Raw genomic sequence first — 19,539 nt, 5'->3', positions numbered from 1 at the left:
TTTCCAAAACCCTTCATAAACTTGAATAATTCTATAAAGTATCCCCTTATCATTCTGTGCTCAAAGGAGAATAATCCCAGCTTCTCTAACCTCTTCACATAGCTGAAGTGCTTCATCCTAGTATTCTTCTGGTAAACCTCCTCACCATCTACTCCAAGTTTTCCTGTTCTTTGGCAACACTTCTGTATCTAAAGAAGATTAAGAGATTGTGGCCTGATGTTTTATTAATTCTATCCTTACATCACCAAGGTGCAGAACCAACAGAGTATAGACAACCGCTTTAAGTATTTTTTGTTCATTTATTTGCTGAGATATGACAAAGCAGGTCATGTTTGATGTTGCAAGGTGCTGCATTCTACACTGGCAATTAAGCAAGGCTTCATCAAGTAACCCAGGGAAGTCTGCCAACTCAGTAATCACTAACTTGACTAAGATTGTATTAAACCATAAGAAATTCATTACCCTAATACACATTAACGAAATATTTACCATGAATATGCTTTTGTCAAAAAATGTATATGGCTATGCTGAAATGCAATGACACCAGAAATAATGGATTAGATACCTCCAGTGTTGAAAACAAATTTAGCAAGTTTTTAAATTGAATCCAGAAGCATAATCAGCTACTCACATGAGCTGCTTCTGTAACACTCCCATTTCAACTAGTGCCTCATAATTCCTCGTTGCCTTGGGGTTTACAGGTACAACAGCATCAAAATCAGCCTGCAATCAAATGTCTACATTTTACATTTGGCGTAGAACTATTGGATAAGTTTCAGTTAATGGCAATTTTCTGGCAAGTGAAGCAAAGATATTTTTGTTGTAAGTGCATGACACCAATATGCACTGCTCAATTTGCAAGGTATGATTTTCTGCCAATTTTAAAATATGTTTGTGTATACTTCATATTATAATCCATTCTGCTGTCAAGTTTTTCAATAAATGCAGAGTTGAATTTGCAGTCATACCAGTATTAGAACAATTTAAATTGCTTTTTGATAACACCTTTCTGGCATGGGTTTCACATTTGCTAATTATATGAATTGTTTGAGAGCATTACAGTGGCCAGTAACAGACATCTGCCAAACATAGTAATGTAGATCTATTGAAATAATATTCCAGAGCACTGCTAATGATATGCCATGAGGGAACAGAACAGAATTTGGGATACAAGTTGTGAGTGAAAGGTGTGAAATATGTGTTGTAGCAGCATGGAGCTGGCTACTTATGAGAGCAGCTGAGTAAGAATTTTAAATTCTTCAAATTTTTCGGCATCATGATATGGAACCAATGTATTCCATGAGAAGATCTTTGGAAAAGTGACTGTCATCACAGCATCATTGATGGGAAACATTACACAACATTCTCTGATTATTACTGCCTATTTTAAATATGCCCATCTCCTTCTGAATATATTCAATGGCTGAAATACATTGAGGGAAAACACTGAAAACTTGCTTGAAATTGAACAGATTGGGAGCAAAATCTATTTCTTCATAAAATGTTCAATGTGTAGAACTCATAGAACTGTTAATGATATTGTGATTTGCTGGTTCAGCTTACTTCACTTCATCTTTCTCTGGCTACACTTTGATTAATAGTTCAGAATAAAGAGCCTGCCAGCATACGTTGAGGCCATCATCTACCAGTAATGTGGGAGTTCCTTCAGCAGCAGGATTGCAACAGTACAAAGAGCTCCACTGCCACATTCTGAAGAAAAATATGCAGGAGCAATGTAACAACGTGGTACATGAACTACTAGACCCAAGGTAACATTTACTAATGCAAGGGTATATATGATCTTAGTTCCACATCAGGCAGTATATTTTGTAACAGCCATAAAGCGTATTTTTTACCATGAAATTCAGAAGAGTTAATCTGATTTAACTGTGTTAGTTGAGGGATAAATGCTGACCAAATTGTTGCAACAGCAATCTGTTTTTATTGAAGTATACAGACAATCATGGCATTAATTTAGCATGTCATCTTCAATTCTGGCAAAGCAACTATTGTTCAAAGTTACAAAGAATAGTCAGTTTGGATTATTCTCTTAAATTGTAATGCAGGGTTGGAGTCCATGACTTGCTCATTCAGAAGGCATGATGTAAAAATGAAAGATTTTCAGAGAGTTTGGTCAAATGGGTCACAGTATCTGCATATTTTTGTAAGCAACATGCCTATTAGTTATTGTTTTACCTTCTCAATTGGCAGAGGAGTTTCTTTCAAGTCTCTCTCATGGATGTTAGTATCTTCACCAACATACATTACAGTAGATTTAGATGGGCTCCGAAAGTCTTTAATTTCTATTATTCCAAGACTTTTACCCTGTATCAATTGAGACAGTTGTTATAATGCATGTTTTTTGTTCTAAAACTTTTTACAGAGTAAAAGTAAAAGCCAACTAAGGGGAAAATATCAATGATATAACATATGCAATAAACTATTAAAATGTTTCCTTTGTTCAAACTAATATATTTTGTAATGTATTGTAAATAGAACAAGAGAAATCACTTTATATTTGTACATTTGAAAATGAACTCAAAAACAAAGAGAACAATAAAAGGTTATGGAGGAGGTGAACCAGTATTCAAATTAGATGGAAGTGCTGGATTCTGCTTTCTGCACTGGAATCTATTGTAAAAGCTAAGACAAATTGGAGAATTAGTTGGTCAGGAAAAAAATTAACTTAATTCTCACATTTACAGGCCTTAAAGACAGAAATTTAGATCTTAAAATCAGGTTGTTAACACATGGCGAAGGGGCTGTATTGATTATTAAGTACGGATGAGATCAAGAAATTGTTTTAAAGGAAAAAACTTGTATTAGCTTTCATTCTGTTTGGTCATCCAGGGAATGGACAATTTGTTATTGTTCATGTTCTCTTTGAACTACCTTTAGATCAAGCTTCATAGGTTATTATAAATGTTATATGCCAATAAATAAAGACATAACACAAATGGCTATAAGACCAGGATGACCTTGCATGCATAAACCAATAAAGAAGTCTCAAATATAGTGAACAATAAAAGGTGCAGGATCTGTCAATGTCACTGAACTCCCTAAGGATCATCTGCAGAGTTCAATCCTGCTGGGTTTCCTAATATTCCAGCTCTCAGGTCCTGTGTCCTGATTAAACCTGGAACAGGAACCACAAGCCCATTGACTTCAATAGATATGGGAGGCTGTGGAGAAGAAAGGCATACTTTCATTTAAATTATTTATGTTTTAGATGTATTTCTGTTTTAGCTTATTTTCCATTATAAAAAATAATAGTATTATATAATATTTAATAGTTTCTGAATGCTGGGTCCTGACACCACTCAAGCCATGTCATTTCAAGCCTGCAAGATAGGCCCTCCACATCCAACCCAGGTAAGTTCAAATGCAGGGAAGCCACAGGCAGCAGCCCATAGCAGCAAATATCTGGCCCTGGACAACTCTATTTGTTGGTGGTTTGTTATTGCCTTCGCCATTTCAAAAGACATTAATAAACATGATCAGAAATAACAGTTTGCTCTTTTTAGTGAGTATGCAATATCTGTAAAAGTCATCATTGTGTGAATCAACCAGAGGACATGTTTTGAAGGTCATATTTTAAAATATTTCACCTAAGACATGATTACTTGAAAAGGAAGTGCTCGTGGTTTGACATTACCTCAACATCTACAGTTCTCTCAGCACCATCTGAACGTTCAGCTGATGTTGAAGGCTGTGGACTTTCTCTGGTATCAGTGGCATCCTCAACTTGCACAGTAGCAGATGTCTGCAGTTTGAGGTAAGGAACAGTAAGAAACTACAGCATTCTCACTGACTGACACTGTCAAATAAATTGCAGTGAGAGACACAGCAAAACTGGAACACTTATTTCAAACATTAATCATCCAGGAAACATGTTTTTATGGGTTCAATTCAAATGGAAAAAAATCTTTGCAGAGCAAACTTTTTGACAGCTAATTTATCCACCAATTTCAAAGCCTTGCCAACATAAAACTTTCAGAGGGGAGAACATTTCAAAGCCATAGGGTAAATCTTTTAAATGTTTCAAATAGCCTTTTTTGTTAATCATGACAATTAACTTAAATAGCTCATTGCTTAAAATTATACCAAAGAATAATTTACTTCATTGGAGTTAAAATCAGCCACAAATAAGAGCAAGTCACTCAATTATTCTTAAATGAATAATTATAGCTTGCAGTCAGAAAACAACCAAATACCAATCCAAGAAGAAATAAGAACATAAAGAGATGAGGTGGAAACCAGATGTGAGCAATGGATACTGCATAGCAAGTTGAAAGTGGTACACATAATTTGTTGCCTGAAGAAAGTACTTATGGAGATTATCGCATTAGATAGTAATGTGACATTTATAGCAATTATTGTATACTCTTCTAAGAGCCCCAAGCTTACACCAGCTTCAACTTCCTCAGTGGTGCCCAGTTTCTGTAATACAGGGAGGAAAGAGCAAGCATAACACAGCAATCTCTTCAGATGGTATGGGATAAAAGACTAAAACACATGATTACTGAAAACAAAATTATCAACATTAATTTTTGTACATCAATTCAAGTTGACAGCAGGATATGAAAGAAAGAATTTCCTCTGTGTAATATCTGTAAATTGAAACAAAATCCCTGCAGGACAACTATGTGCATTAAAACTGCAATGATTATTTCTACTGCAGTATCTGAATAAGATCCCTGAAAGATTCTCCAGTAGTTATATACAGTGAATCTGCCACTTGCTGTGCCTTTTGTTTTCAAATATCTTAAAAGCATAAGGAGAAGTAACTATGGCCAGATGGGCCCTCAAGCCTGCTCTGCCTTTCAGTACGGGCATGGCTGAACCTTTACACAAACTCCTCTTTCCTGACTATGCCCATATGCCTTAATTTTATCAATGCCTTCTTTGGGATGATCCCTACTTTCTCTCTTGATACTGGTGGATAGTTTAGGTGGAGTTTTTTCACACCAAAGAATGGGAAATATATATTATAGAGAGAGAGAGGGAGTTTATCTTTAGTTTTGATTAAGTATGGCTGAATACTTAAAGAGAGTTTACTTCGTCACTATATTCGTAAAGGCAATGAACAATAACAACAGAGAAAGGCAAGATTATATCCAATATGCAGTTCATGTTGATTTATCTCAATACAGCTAAAGAATATACAAAAAGTGCTGCTCCAGATTCCAGCATCTGCAGAATTTGTTGTCTCCCCGAGCTGAAGAATATACTTTCTTTGGTGAAGACACCACGACTATACAATGTCTTATTGTGCTCTCACTGTTGGCTTTTACATAATTACAGCAAGACCTTCTTACTCTTGCATTCCAAATTCCCTCTAATAAGTATTAACATACATTTGCCTTTTTTAACTTTATGTAATTTGAGTACAAGGACATCTAAACCACCCTGAACACCAACATTTACTCATTTACAGATTAAAAATCATTGACCTGAAACATTCTGTTCTCTCTCCATAGGTACTGTCTGATCTGCTGAGTGTTTCTGGAATTTTCTCTTCCTATTTCAGATTTCCAGCAACCACAGCTTTTTGCTTCATTTTCCAGACATTCAGCTACTTATTTTCCATTTTCCTATCAAAATGGCCATTTTCATATATGCTCTCATTAGATTCCATATGCCTCCAACTTGTCCCATCATTTAACAAATTTATAATCCCTTTGCAGCCTCTTTTATCCTCAGTGCTTACTTTTCCACAAGCTTTGTGTGAGCAACACAAAGCTTGTGCAAACATTATACATGGTCCCCTTAACCAAGTCGAATTGCAAAAGATCGCAAAGTCAAGCACTGACCCTTGCTATCACAAACAGCTTTCATCCTGAAAATGACCCATCCATTTTCTTCTAAACTTGACCCGGCCTAGAGTATAGGTCTAATCAGTTTAATTTCTCCTCTTTTTTGGGGGATTTCCATTTGCTTGCACTTGGCCCATATCCCCCTAAACCCTTCGTATCCATGTACCCATCCAAATGTCTTTTAAACTTTGTAATTCTACCCACATCTACCACTTTCCCTGGCAGCTCGTCCCATATACTGACCATTCTGTGTGTGAAAAAGCTTGTCCCTCAGGTTCCCTTTAAATCTTTCCCCTCTCATCTTAAACCTCTGCCCTCTGGTTTTAGACTTCCCCTACACTGGGAAAAAGACTTTGACAATCTATTGTATCCATGTCTCTCATGATTTCTACAAGGTCACCTCAGCCTCCTTCGCTCCAGGGAAGAGTCCCAACCTATCCACTCTCATCTTATAACTCAAGCCTTTCAGTGCCAGCAACATCCTTGTGAATCTTTCCTGCACCGTCTCTAGTTTAATCACATCCTTTATTGATATGGCGACAAGAGCCGCATGCAATATTCCAAGTGCGGTCTCACCAACGTCTTGTAAGCTGCAACACGATGTCCCAACTCTTGTACTTAAAAAAATCAAGAAATGTCCATAATGTTGAAGAAGGTCAAATTCCTGATGTAGACCAATCTGGATCTCAAGAAAGTTGTCATTTCCATTAACTATGATTCTGCTTTCACCACCCTTTGAGGAAGTGTGTTCTGAAGATATGACCCTCCCAGAGAAAATTTTTTACCTTAATTTTGTCTTAAATTGGCTACCCTAAGTTTCTAAACAGTTCTAGATTCTCCTACAAAAGGAAACGTCCTTTCTATATCCATCCTTTCAAGACTGTCAGGATCTAATACATTTCAATCAAGTCACCTTACACTCTTCTAAACCTTCTTTGTACTACTTCTGGCACATTTACATACTTTTTTAACGAGTGAGACCAATACTGAACAATTCTCCAGATGTGCTCTCACCAGTGCCCCATATAACTGAACATCCCTACATTTGTATTCAATTCCCTTTGCAACAAATAATAGCATTCTGTTAGCCTTCCAATTACTTGCTGTTTCTGCACACAAGCCTTTTGCAAAAAATTCACTGGGACACCCAAATCCTTTAGTTACAGTTTCCTTGCCAGACTGATGAATATTTCCAGAGAAACAAAGGACTGCAGATGCTGGAATCTAGATGAAAAACACAATGATGCTGAAGGAACTCAGCAGGCCAGGCAGGATCCATGGAGAAAAGCAGGCGGTCAATGTTTCGGGTCAGGACTCTTCTTCAGGACTGATGTTATAGTTTCATTCTGATTTGAAGGGTGTACATTATTCCGTATTCAACCTTGCATTAGAATAATTGATTCTTTCCTTAGCTTTTCAGCTTAGACACGACAATATCAATATAAAGAAAATACTCATGTGAGATTACCACATTATATAGAGATGTAACATTTATAGCAATTACTTTAAGTCCTTCTGAGACTTCCAAACTTACTCCAGCTTCAGTGTCCTCAGTGGTTTTCAAGTTCTGCAACATAGGAAGTAAGAGGGAAATTAGTAAGATTAGCTGGTGGAGGATAAAAACCAACACATACTATTACAGAGAAAATAAATATTACCAATATTATTTCTTGTACATCAATTCAATCTGGCAGCAAGATATGAAAGAAGGAATTACCTCTGTGCAGCATCTGCAGATGGATAAAAAGTTTGCAGAACAACCATTCAAATTGAAACTGCAATGATCATTTCCACTGCAGTATCTAAACAAAGTCCCTGAAAGATTCTCCAAGAGTCATATATGAATTTACCGCTTACTGTGCCTTTTGTCTTATATTCTTAAGGAGAAGATGTAACCGTAGCCCAGACACTCCCTCGTGGCTGCTCTGCCATTTAGTAAGAACAAGGCCGAACCTTTACACAAACTCCACATTACTGCCTTATCTCCATACCCCTTAATTTTCTTAATGCTGTCCTCAGAATGAACTTGAATTGTTTCCCCACTTTCTCTCCTAAAACTGGGGGATAGTTGGGAGAGCTGTTTAACACCAGGGAAGGGGAAAAAATATAAGGAGCTTATATTTTGAATAAATGTTGTCAGATACTCGGGAGTTTACTTGATAATTATATTAGTAAAGGAAATGAATAATAACCATACGGAATAACAGGATAATATCTATTATTCAGTTCATGTTGACTTATCCAAATGGAGCTGAAGAACATTCAGCTATAATCCTATGGGTCCTGTTCTGCTCTCATATTGTCTTGCATAAATGCAGCAACACCTCATTACCCTTGAGCTCCAAATCCCTTACAGTAAAGATTAACATAATGTTTTCCTTTGTTAACTTTCGTAATTTGAGTACAAGGATCTCCAAATTCCTCTAAACACCAGCATTTACTCACGAGTATTAATGAAAAGTCATTGACCTAAAACATTGACTCTGTTGCCCTCTCCATAGATGTTGATTGACCTGCTGAGAGTTTACGGAATTTTCTGTTCTTATTTTAGATTTCCAGCATTTGCAGCTTTTTGCTTCACTTACAAGCTACTTACTTACTTATTTTCCATTTTTCCTACCAAAATGGCCATCTTCACACATGCGCTCATGACACTCCACATTGCCCCATTTTGCCCAATCACTTAACCAATTTATAATCCCTTTGCAGCTTCTTTTATTCTCCTCAGTGTTTACTATTCCACCAACCTTTCTAGGCACAGTATATATTTAGCACGGGCCCTTATCCATATCAGAGTGCAAAAAGTTGGGGACCAATCACTGATCCTGGCTACATTTCACTGGATAGAGCTGTAAATAACAAGGGGCAATTCCCAATCTCATGACCCCTTCTGAAAACACAAAAACTGCATTCACTTCTCTCTTACCTACACTCCTAATTACATACTCAGAAAACAATGACTTGTCAAAGACAAACTTGCTTTCATAAACCCTTGTTTACATCACCTGACCATATTGTAAATTTTATAGTCCCTTATTATTTTCATTTACAGATTCTATCATATTCCCCAATGCTGGCACCATGCTGTAATTCTCCTTGTTTCGTTCCTCTTTTCTTGAATATAGAGGGTGGAAATGCTACCTTTTAATCCATGAGACCAACCATTCTTGAAAATGTTGTTTGACTTGGCAGAAAAGATTCACAAGGCTGTTGGGACTGGAGGGCCCAAGTTAAAAGGAGAGATGGGATATCTGCGACTGTTTTCCCTGGAGCGAAGGAGACTGAAGGATGACCTTTTAGAGGTACATAAAATCATGAGCGATGTTGATAACGTGGTGGTCACAGTCTTTTTCCCAGTGTAGGGGAGTTTAAAACTGGAGGGCACAGGTTTAAAGATAAGAAGGGAAAGATTTTAGAGGGACTGAGAGACAAGTTTTTCACACAGAGGGTGGTGGATATATAGAACGAGCTGTCAGAGGAAGTTGTAGAGGCAGGTGCAATTACAATGTTTAAAGGACACTTGGACAGGTTCTTGGATAGGAAAGGTTTAGGGGGATATGGGCCAAATACAAGCAAATGGGACTAACTCAGGGAGACACTGTGGTCAGCATAGACAGGTTGGGCTGAAGGGCCTGTTTCCATTCTGTATAACTCTATGACTTTACCTGGAAAGATGCAATGGTTGTAGGCCCTTCAACAACTTCTGCTTTCCCTGGCAGCAACAAGGAAAGCTCAGAGTCAGACATCTCAAGAATATTGGTGGATGAGTGCTACAGTACGAAGGTCAAATGAAAAGGATTAATAACAACATACCAATTTTATTACTAAGTCACAGTTTTCACAAAACTATGGAGAAAACATCAATAGGCAGTATTCCTCACAGATCTGCAATGCATGCAAGATCAAACTTGACAGCCTGTGCATTAAATAAGGAATTTTCTTACGCAAGAAGTGCTAAAACACTTTCACTTCTTTAAATGATGGATACGTTTGCACATCCATTTCCTTGCTCGAGTAAACAACAAAGGATAATGCATCCGTATCCTTGCATCACAGTTGGGGAATAGACTTCAGTCATATGTACATTACAGTGACAATAATTGTTTTGCAATACACGATGAGATGATTTGGATAACAAACATGCTTAAACATAACCATTTAGTTAAATAATGCCTTTCATATGTTCAGGATGTCTCAAAGCACTTTAGAGATGGAAATTAAATAGTAAGGCACTTTGGGACTAATTAGGATTGTCAATTAAAACATTGAACTTTCACCTCAGTGTTCAAATCTAACTAAAAATGATTGGCAAAAGCTGTTTCATGCTCAAAAATAAGGACCCAAACCAAATTAAATTTTATCAGACATTTCAATTTAATTCCAAGTCTGCAGCAAATATTTTCAGGTGGTTTGCCATTAACTGATCACCTCATTCAAGGAAACCAAAAGTAGTGCTTAATGTCCGAAGAAGAATAAAACAGTTTTTAAACAGTTTTTTGGATTAAGACCATTTGGCAGAACTAGGCTTTTCATCTGAAACCATTCCCTTCTGAATCAAAATGTTGCAAATTCAACCCTAGTGCAAGCTTTCTGTGAATATTCTCAGCTAGAACTAATTCTGCTGAGACAGTTCCACAATGCTGGAAGTCATAAAGTAATACAGAATGGAAACAGGCCTTTTGGTCCAGCTCCAAAAAAAACTGCTGAACTCCAGAAGAGCTCTCAATCAAGAAGTCAATTATAGGGGAAATTTGCTTCAGATAATAATCATGTGCGTACTTGGACTCAGCTTTGGATTCTTTTCATTATACGCAAACTTTTATATTGTATACAGCATTAATTCAAATTTAATAAGCTAATAATGGCAGAAGAGCATTGGGAGCTCTTGCGTATAAACACTTGTAGGAAGAGTCTCCATCATATTCTCCACTTACTATATTTATTAACAATGCACATTGAGGGCAAATGTAAAAGTGTTTCAAAAGGTGACGTCATCACAAGCTCTACCAAGAAGGAAAGAAAAACAAAGCTACTCAAATGATAAAAGCAAATCAGAACAACATACGAAAAAGAACCTTGTTTAAATTAAGTGCAATGAAAAACTGCAAACAGAACTATAAATGTAATATTGACACTATTTAAACAGCAATCAGAATGTGTACGAGTCAAATATACTTCAGTATGGTAAGAAGGAATATATTGAACATTAAAGGATACTAGAGATTCAAGAGATACTAGAGATACTAGGCTTGATCAATTCTGAAGCAAGAAGCTGGAACATTTTGTATTACTAAAAGAAAGATGAGAAAGGCCTGGAGGGATTCATCATGTAGATCTTCCAGGCTGAGTGCTGGGAAATCTGTGGAAGTTTATGCTTTCCTTGTGGAATCTAGAGAGGTGATATTGATTATTCCTTCTCATTGTCTATGTCTTGTTGAGACTAGTGGCAGTGTGTGGTTGGCCTGGGACTGATGATCATATCCTTCAGTTAGCCTCGATTGCTAATTTTTTCAGATAAGAATCCTGTGAAGTTCCTTCAGATTTGTTTTAGGATGGTAAATGATGCTTTATGAATGCCAGTTGTGTTTTGAAGAGTGAAACATAATATACAGGCAGATTTCATGAATTCAGATTCCAATGCGGAACTTCATCTAATGGAAGTTGGCAACTTAGGTCATGAGGGATTTTGCACCGCACAAACTTTTCTGACTGCAATACAAATTCAAAAATATATCCTTAAATTTGGATTATCATTCTTGAAAACAAATTTAGAAGTAGTTTAGAAGCGCAATGCCTTAATCAATTATGAACTCAAAGTCACATGATTTTATCACCCACTGGGTCACATAATAGTTTGAGGTATAAGACATTGCAATAAAATATGTGACAATATTAAAAATATCAAAACTATATTTATTTTCAAATTAATGAGTTGGCATCTTGGACAAACTGCAGTTAAATTTTGTATTTTATCACAAGGAGAAATTTCAAGCATCAGCAGTTTTCTTTTAAACATCAACACAGTTCAAGATCATCAGAATAAGGATCTGTGGGAAAATCTTTACAGAAGAAACTTGCTGCAAGAACCTTACTCACAGGAGAGAACAATGGGCACAGAGGAGGAAACAAGCAAATCAGCCAACATCAAAGCAGTTACAATCCACCTGCCAAACTAAGAATTCATAAAGCACCATGATTTATAATGTGCAGTGAACAACTGGAATACCGCGGGTTATCAAGAGTAAAACACTCCATGGGTTGAGTTATTTCCATTCACAAAGAAGGTTAACCTTGTTGGCGGTCAACCAGTTCAGACCCAGGACATGATGGTATGATTTCCTCAGGGCCTAACCAGCTGCTTCATCAATGACCTTCCTTCTTTCCATCATAAAGGCAGAAGTGAGGCTGTTTGCTTATCATTTGGCAGTGTTTGATTCCAGCAAATTCTAATTCCTCAGCAAATAAAGCAGACCATGTGTACAAACAACAAGACATAGACAATGAGAAGGAATAATCAATATCACCAACAAGAAAGAATCTAATCACCTAACCTTGACATTCAACAGTGTAACCACAGCCATCACCCTCACCATTCATATGCCGAAGATCACTAATGACAAGAAACTCAACTGAACTAGCCACATAATATTATGGCTGCAAGAGCAGGACAGAGGCTACATATTCTGTGCTGAGTAATGCATGTCTTGACATCACAAAATCTTTCCACTACGTACAAGGCTCAGAAGAGTGAAAGTCCAACAATATTCAAGAAAATTGACATTATCTAGGATAAAGCAGCTCACTTGATTGGCAAATTATCCACCACCATAAACAATCATTCCCTCCACTGCAGTATGTACTGTGGGAGCAGTGTGTAGCATTTACAAAATGCATTCCAGTTACTTGCTTAGGCTATTCCCACAGTAGCTCCCAAACCTTGTGGCCTCTACAATCAAGAAGGACAAGGAAAAACAGTGCAAGGGAGCACCTTCACCCCTCAGCTTTTCTTCCAACTTGCACGCTATGCTGATTTGAAATATTATATCATTCCTCCATAATCACTGGGTATAAACCCTGGAATACCTGACTGAATAGCTTTACCTACCTACACCAGAGCAGCCTGTCAATGGCAATTCAGGATGGGCAATAAATGATGGCATTGCCAGCGACATCCACATGACTTCTCAAGCCTGCCTCTCCATTCAATAAGGTCACAGCTGATCTGATTAAATGATTACATTTTCTGAAAATGTTATGGTCTGGCAATTCTGTAACATACCCATTACCATCTGGTCTAAAATCAACCTGTGTGGAATGAATTTTTCATTTTCAGCACCAGGAATACATCAGAAAAAAGTAGCTACACCACAGGATCACACACGTGCCAAATGTGGAAGGCTCCAAGTTATAGGGACCACAGTGAACAAATCAGAACAAATTTTTGCAGCCCTAATCATGAATAGTTCGAGCTGGCCAGATAATTCACAGGAGCATGTTCCCTGAACATATTCATCCTCAACTAGAGAAAGGCCTCATATATAAATGCAAGACATGACTGAAATCAAAGGACTCTACACAGCAAAATACTTCCTTCCCTTCATCCGTTTCCATTCCTTTCTCCTGTCCCTCCCCACCCCCCCCCCCCACCCCAAGTTAATGCAGCTATGAAATACAAATATCCTGGAAACTGTCCGGCTTTTTAGGCAGCAGGACAAATCTAATCCAGACAATCATAACTACAATCCTCCACCAATCAGCAGAAAATATCAGAAGGAAGCATTGAGCAAAGGCAAATCACCAATAACTTGCTCACTGGAAGGTTAGTTTGCATTCCAGCAGGAACCACAGCACAGGTTTCATCCTTACTTGAATGTAAGAGTGCAGTTGCATTCATGTTAGAGCAGCATTTGATTACATTTGGTACCTAGAAAAATGAATGTCTAGGGAGGGTCAGAGGAAAAACCTTCCTGCATATAAAGTCATAATGAAACAAAGAAAGGCATTCATTGATTTTAGAAAGGAATGTAATGATCGTATTCAACAAGAAAAATCCTATCCACCTTCAAGGGAGAAAAATCTGAAGAGAATGCATGATAGCCCTGAAATAAACTTTCTCATTTCTGCAATACACTGAAAGTTAGACAAGCACTGACATGGAGGAGCACAAGAGGCAATGGTTTTCATAAGAAAGTCTGAGTAAATATGTGGAAATGCACTGTTCCCACCCAGCAGAAGATGCTTGCAGCACCGCAACAGCTGGCAAATCCATCTCCATCTATCCCGCTGATCTCCCAAACCCTCGATCTTCTGTATGGGCTGTCTATGAGCGTTCATAACCTGGGGAGGACCTATAGCCATTAATTAGTAATGAGGGATGTCAGACTTGGTGACTATACCCATCAGGTTAGCACGTACACCAGAGGCCAGGTGGTGGCCCAAAGGAAAACGTGGTTAATAATTTAGAATTATCTCCTACAGGCATTCTTACCCGCAAGCAGGCAGTGCATAGATCACGAGTCATATTGATGTGTGACTGTATCTCTTCACTTCTGGATGACAACAACTGGACTGAATGTGTTTGAATTCCTGAAAGGAGAGTCTCACAAACATCTATCCACTCAGAAGATTCGGTCTTGGGAAAAAAAAATTCAAAATGGTCATGTAGCAAAACTATTCAATAATTGTGAATTGACCCTCATAAGGGTTAACCATATTTTTAACTATAGAGAGGAAAATTGCACAGTAACATTAAAAAGATTTCAAAAATATCAAAACATGCACATACCATTAACTGGTCCCCTATTAAGTTTGCTACCTTTTACTTGACTAACTGTTGTCACCTATTCCTACAATTGCAAGTAGTACCTTCAGTTTTTCAAGCTCCTTTAGTTCATGATCAGGATTATGGGTATGCTCTGCCTCCTGTTGCTTCACCATCGTCTCAACTATATCCCTGCACCAGCTGCAAGAATAAACACAACAGGTACAGAATTTACAGAATAGTAAAAAGCATTAAGGAAAGGTAAGAGCACAAGCACAACACAGCAAAAAAAAAGTCCTAAAAATCCCAGCTTTAATGATCATTCTCTGACAGAGAAGCTGTTCTTGCAATTTATCTCAATTGTTTCAAATTTCAAAATAAAAGGATCACTCATTTAAGAAGGAGATGAGGAGGAATTTCTTTGCTAAGAGGATTGAGAGTCTTTGGATGAATCTATGAATATATTCAAAACTGAGATTGATTAAGGTTAAGTCTACAGGGAAGTTCAGGTTATGAGTATTAGACTTGAAAGTGGCGTTGAGGAAGTAGAGTCGAGGGACCAAGTGGTCTACTTCTGCTCCTAATTCTTCAGTTCATGAGGAAGAGGAGAAGAGTGGGAGAGAGAAAGAGCAGGAAAGTGAGAGAAAGTGAAAAAAGGAAAAGAGTAAGGAAGCAAAAAATGGAAGAGAGAGAAAGAAATAGAGAAAAGAAAGGAGAAGGGAAGATAAAGAAAGCAGGAGAGAGAGAGAGAGGAAAGGGAGGGGGGGGGGGAAAATAAAAAAAAAATAAAAGAAAAAATAAGAAAAAAAGATAGAAAGAGAAGAGGAAAGGGAGTGGGAGAAAGAGAGAAATTAGAACACCAAGACTTTCAGCATCAACACTGAGATTTACGCAAATTAAGTTAATTAATAATACATTTAAATGTGATGGTACCCCACTCCGGAGGCTTTAGCATATGCCTAGTACCTCACTCCTTACAGTATTAAGGAAGTCTTCCATTGTCTGATGTGCCAACTTTCAGATATGATTGTAAACCAAGTCTCCAGTATCCTATCAGTTGCCTATAAAACATCCCAAGGTGCTACTTAAAGTGCTAAAGGGTTTTTCCTGTGTCCTCACCAACACTTATCCCTCACCACAAGATAAATTAAATGTGATTATTTATGTCACTGCTGTTTCTGGGTCTTAACCGTGCACAACTTGGTTGCTGTGTTTCCAACAACACTGCAGTAAGTTGACTTCAAAAATGGGTACTTAGGAAAACACTGAGCTCAAGAAGGTGACATATAATCACTATGCAATCTTTTCCATTGCATCACATTAAATATTGATAAGTATTTTCCTATATATCTAAAAGTGAAATAGATGTTAGCAATGCCTCATTATTTTTGAACACCAATATTCTGGTAATTCGGCCAACTTTGTTATTACCTATACATTTGTGTTGATAATATATTCAGTTGACTAGCCACCATCAGAGCTTTCTCCTCCAGTTTATTAGCTGTATTTGGTCCAGACAGGTATTTGAAGTATACTTTTTTGGTGTTAGCTTCTGCGTCATGTACAATGTAAAGCAAGATTTCTACCAGCAAGTGGCTCATTGAGCTTTGAATGAGAGCAACCTGGAAGATAAGGAAATAAATAATCTTCTCCAAGTGTTTTACTGTCATGCTTTTCCTTCGTATATTTAACAGTTTTAATATACTTTATTTATTCAAAATATCCACAAACAAAACAAGAATTTAAAAAGCAGAATACATGCAAACCTGAATACTAGTGCAGACCACCCATTCAGAGTTTTCAAGCAATAGGGAGACTCTTGAAATTCAATTTTCCATCCAACAGAGACTCCATTATACTGTACAAAAATATCAAAGTCTGACTTATGTAGTCATAAATCTTTGGCCTTGAAAGTATGCTGTGCATTATATAGTACACCACCTGTGCTGTTACAAAAAAAGTGCAGCCTAAAATACCTTCAGTGTCTGGTAAAGGGCATTGAACAGGTATGATGGGTAATAAAGGTTTCTTTTGAGGGTCTGCCACTATATTATTCCATTGTAAATGAGAATAACTTTTTGCATCTAATGCATTAAAAACCTAATGTGCACTTGCTTCACAATTAAGTGACATGAGAGAGAGAGAGAGAGAGAGAGAGAGAGAGACAGACAGACAGACAGACAGACAGACAGACAGACAGACAGACAGACAGACACAACTGGGGGAGCAATGATGCATGGGAAGGATCTGGTGACGGGGAAGAATGTTACAATCTGGATCACAGTGGTGGGGTGGAGTGGAGCTAATTTTTTTTTACCCAAGGTATAACCACCCTTAGCTGGTTCTCAGTGCCATCTTCCATGCTCAGGCAGGTCCTCTGCAAATTACATTGCAGCACATCTCACATCCTCAGAAAAGTGGCTGATGCAGTCTGCAGGCTGCACATACATGAATGAAAATCATGGAAAATTACATGATTTTGGCATGACATGCACTAATCCTGATGTACATGGGATGGCAATGAGTCATACGCACACACACACTTTTTTTTATATGTATCGAAAAGGTACAATCAGGGTAATATTTTACCCATTCAAATTCCATGATTGTGCATATTTGAACATAATTCACGATTGGATAAGAGGAGAAGGATTTAGTGCCTCAATGAAGAACATATTAGTGCATTTTAGCTAATTAATTGCAAATAATTAAAATAAATAGTAGAGAAAAATTACATTAAAATTGAAATAAAACTAATTTCAAGTTCCAGATGATACTATATTTTTGATGGTTTCTTCCTAATTGTAGAAGTTTGAAATGAAGATAATGAGAGTTCAAAATAAACAATGCAGCAAACAAAAATAATGTTAAAATACAGGTAAATAAACTGACTCTTGGTCTGCAGTCCTGGTATCAGTGCTCTGGTATTCAACACACCTTCACAGGATTGAGCTCCTGATACCTGCTCATTAAATAATTTTGTGGTGCTCTGGAATATCAAACCCAAATTTGGAATGTTAGCATTTAGTAAAGATCTATTGGAAGCCAATTCAACACTGCAGTTGTTCCTTTTAGGTTAGAGGGGCACCTGGTAATTTAACAGGGCACCAGGAATGCGTTTTGGTCTTATAAATTGTAAAGAAAGTTTACCTTGTCTTTTAATTTCTTTTGCTAAGTTTCCAAATAAGGCCTTGTCCATATTTTTGTCTGCAATGTTCCCCAGGCTGGACAATAATTTCCAGTAAAGGTTGGAATCAGTGACCTCCTCTTCTTTAAGGATGTAGGCCTGACATGAACTAGCACTAGTTAGATGGTGCACAGGACTCCTGAAATTGCTTGCAGTCACTGAGTGTCAATATGGAAAAGATTGGAGCTGCTTAGGTTCTTGAATTCTTCCCCAATTTACACACAGAAAAATCCTGTGTGAACAGAACTGAAATAAATGGGTGTGGAGCAAAAAAAAAACACTGGACGAACTCAGCAGGTCAAGTGGTCCTGATGAAGGTCTTGACCTAAAAGACTGACCATCCCTTTGCCTCCACAAATGCTGCTTGACCCACTAAATACTTCCAGCAATTTATTTTTCCAGCATCTGCACTCTCTTGTCTCTCCAAACTGGTGTGGGCCCTCTTTGCTTTACCACTTGGAGCACATTTTCTTGCAACTGAATTTTTATTCTGATAATTCTACTTGCAGGGAAAACAGAACCAAGGACCATATATAAAAGAAAATTGCTATTAAATTCAGTAGGAAGTTAAGGAGAAACCTCCTGACAGAATGATTATAATGTGGATTTGCTGCAATCAGAACTGGTTGCTATGACTAAGGTAGCTGCATTTAAAGGAAAGCTAAATCAGCACTCAAAACATCAGTAACGATTCGTCACCTCTAACACAGCAGTATGTCCCACAAGGAGGAAAAGTGCTTGATGATGAAGGGCGAGTGTAAGCTCATGTGAAGCATAAGCAGTGACATGAAAATATTGTGCCAAGTATTTGGTTTCTATGTTGTAAATACTATACATTTAAACTTGACCCTGAAGCCAAACTCGCTACTCCTGGCCAGGATCTTTCTTTGGTGAATTCTGCAGCCAGATTCTTCAACCTGAAGACAGCCCCGGTGCTCAGTGGACTATGGCTGGAAGGTAACCCTCTATACAGTTAATGAAAAAATCTCTCCAAACAGCTCTTTAGCCCATTTCTTCATTCCTAGTGTAGAAACATGTCTTGGAGCTGCTCTTTGCACACATCTCCAGTAGCTTACCTGTTGTGTCAGCTTGGTATCCTTGTGATTTATCATCTTAAATAGTGCCAACAACCAGTCTTGTATCATCTTATTCACTTCTCCAAGCTGATCTCTGGAATAAGGAAATTATTTTGAAATTTTAAAAATTGAATGAGGCAAAACTACATACGTGACAACTGAAGCACATAACAAAATCAATTGGGAAAGACCTAATAAAATAAAAACAAATTATTTGTCATTTTTAATTCAGCCACCCAGTTTTCCTGATCCCTTGCCACTGGAGCCTCAATGGCTACATTTTCTCCAATTAAGATGCTCTGCCTAAATTCAAAACATTTTCCTTTTTTGGGGAACAGCAGCTGTTTACATCCTTCTGCTGCTGGAAGTCCTGTGCTTTGACCATGGAGTACGTCCAGTCCAGACTCAGCTAAGGTCCCATTATTGGATCCCATTAGTATTCCTTAGCCAATACTTTCCCTAAGGCTTCAATCTCAATATTAGGAGATATTGTCGCAGTACAAAGACATGCTTTTTGTTCTACTGGACGAAAACTCATTCCCAGGGGCGATGTGCAAAAGAGAAGTGGCTTGAGCTATAATGATAACAAATCAGATGAGCAATGTGACTGGGAAGCTGGTCACAACAGCTGATTTCAGGAATGCACGCTTCAGTCGGGAGTTGGGACAGTGGAGAAGAAATTTATGAAATTCAGTAGGG

Source organism: Pristis pectinata, chromosome 3 (assembly GCF_009764475.1).
Source record: "Pristis pectinata isolate sPriPec2 chromosome 3, sPriPec2.1.pri, whole genome shotgun sequence".
NCBI lineage: Eukaryota > Metazoa > Chordata > Chondrichthyes > Rhinopristiformes > Pristidae > Pristis > Pristis pectinata.
This window is presented reverse-complemented; position numbering follows the sequence as displayed.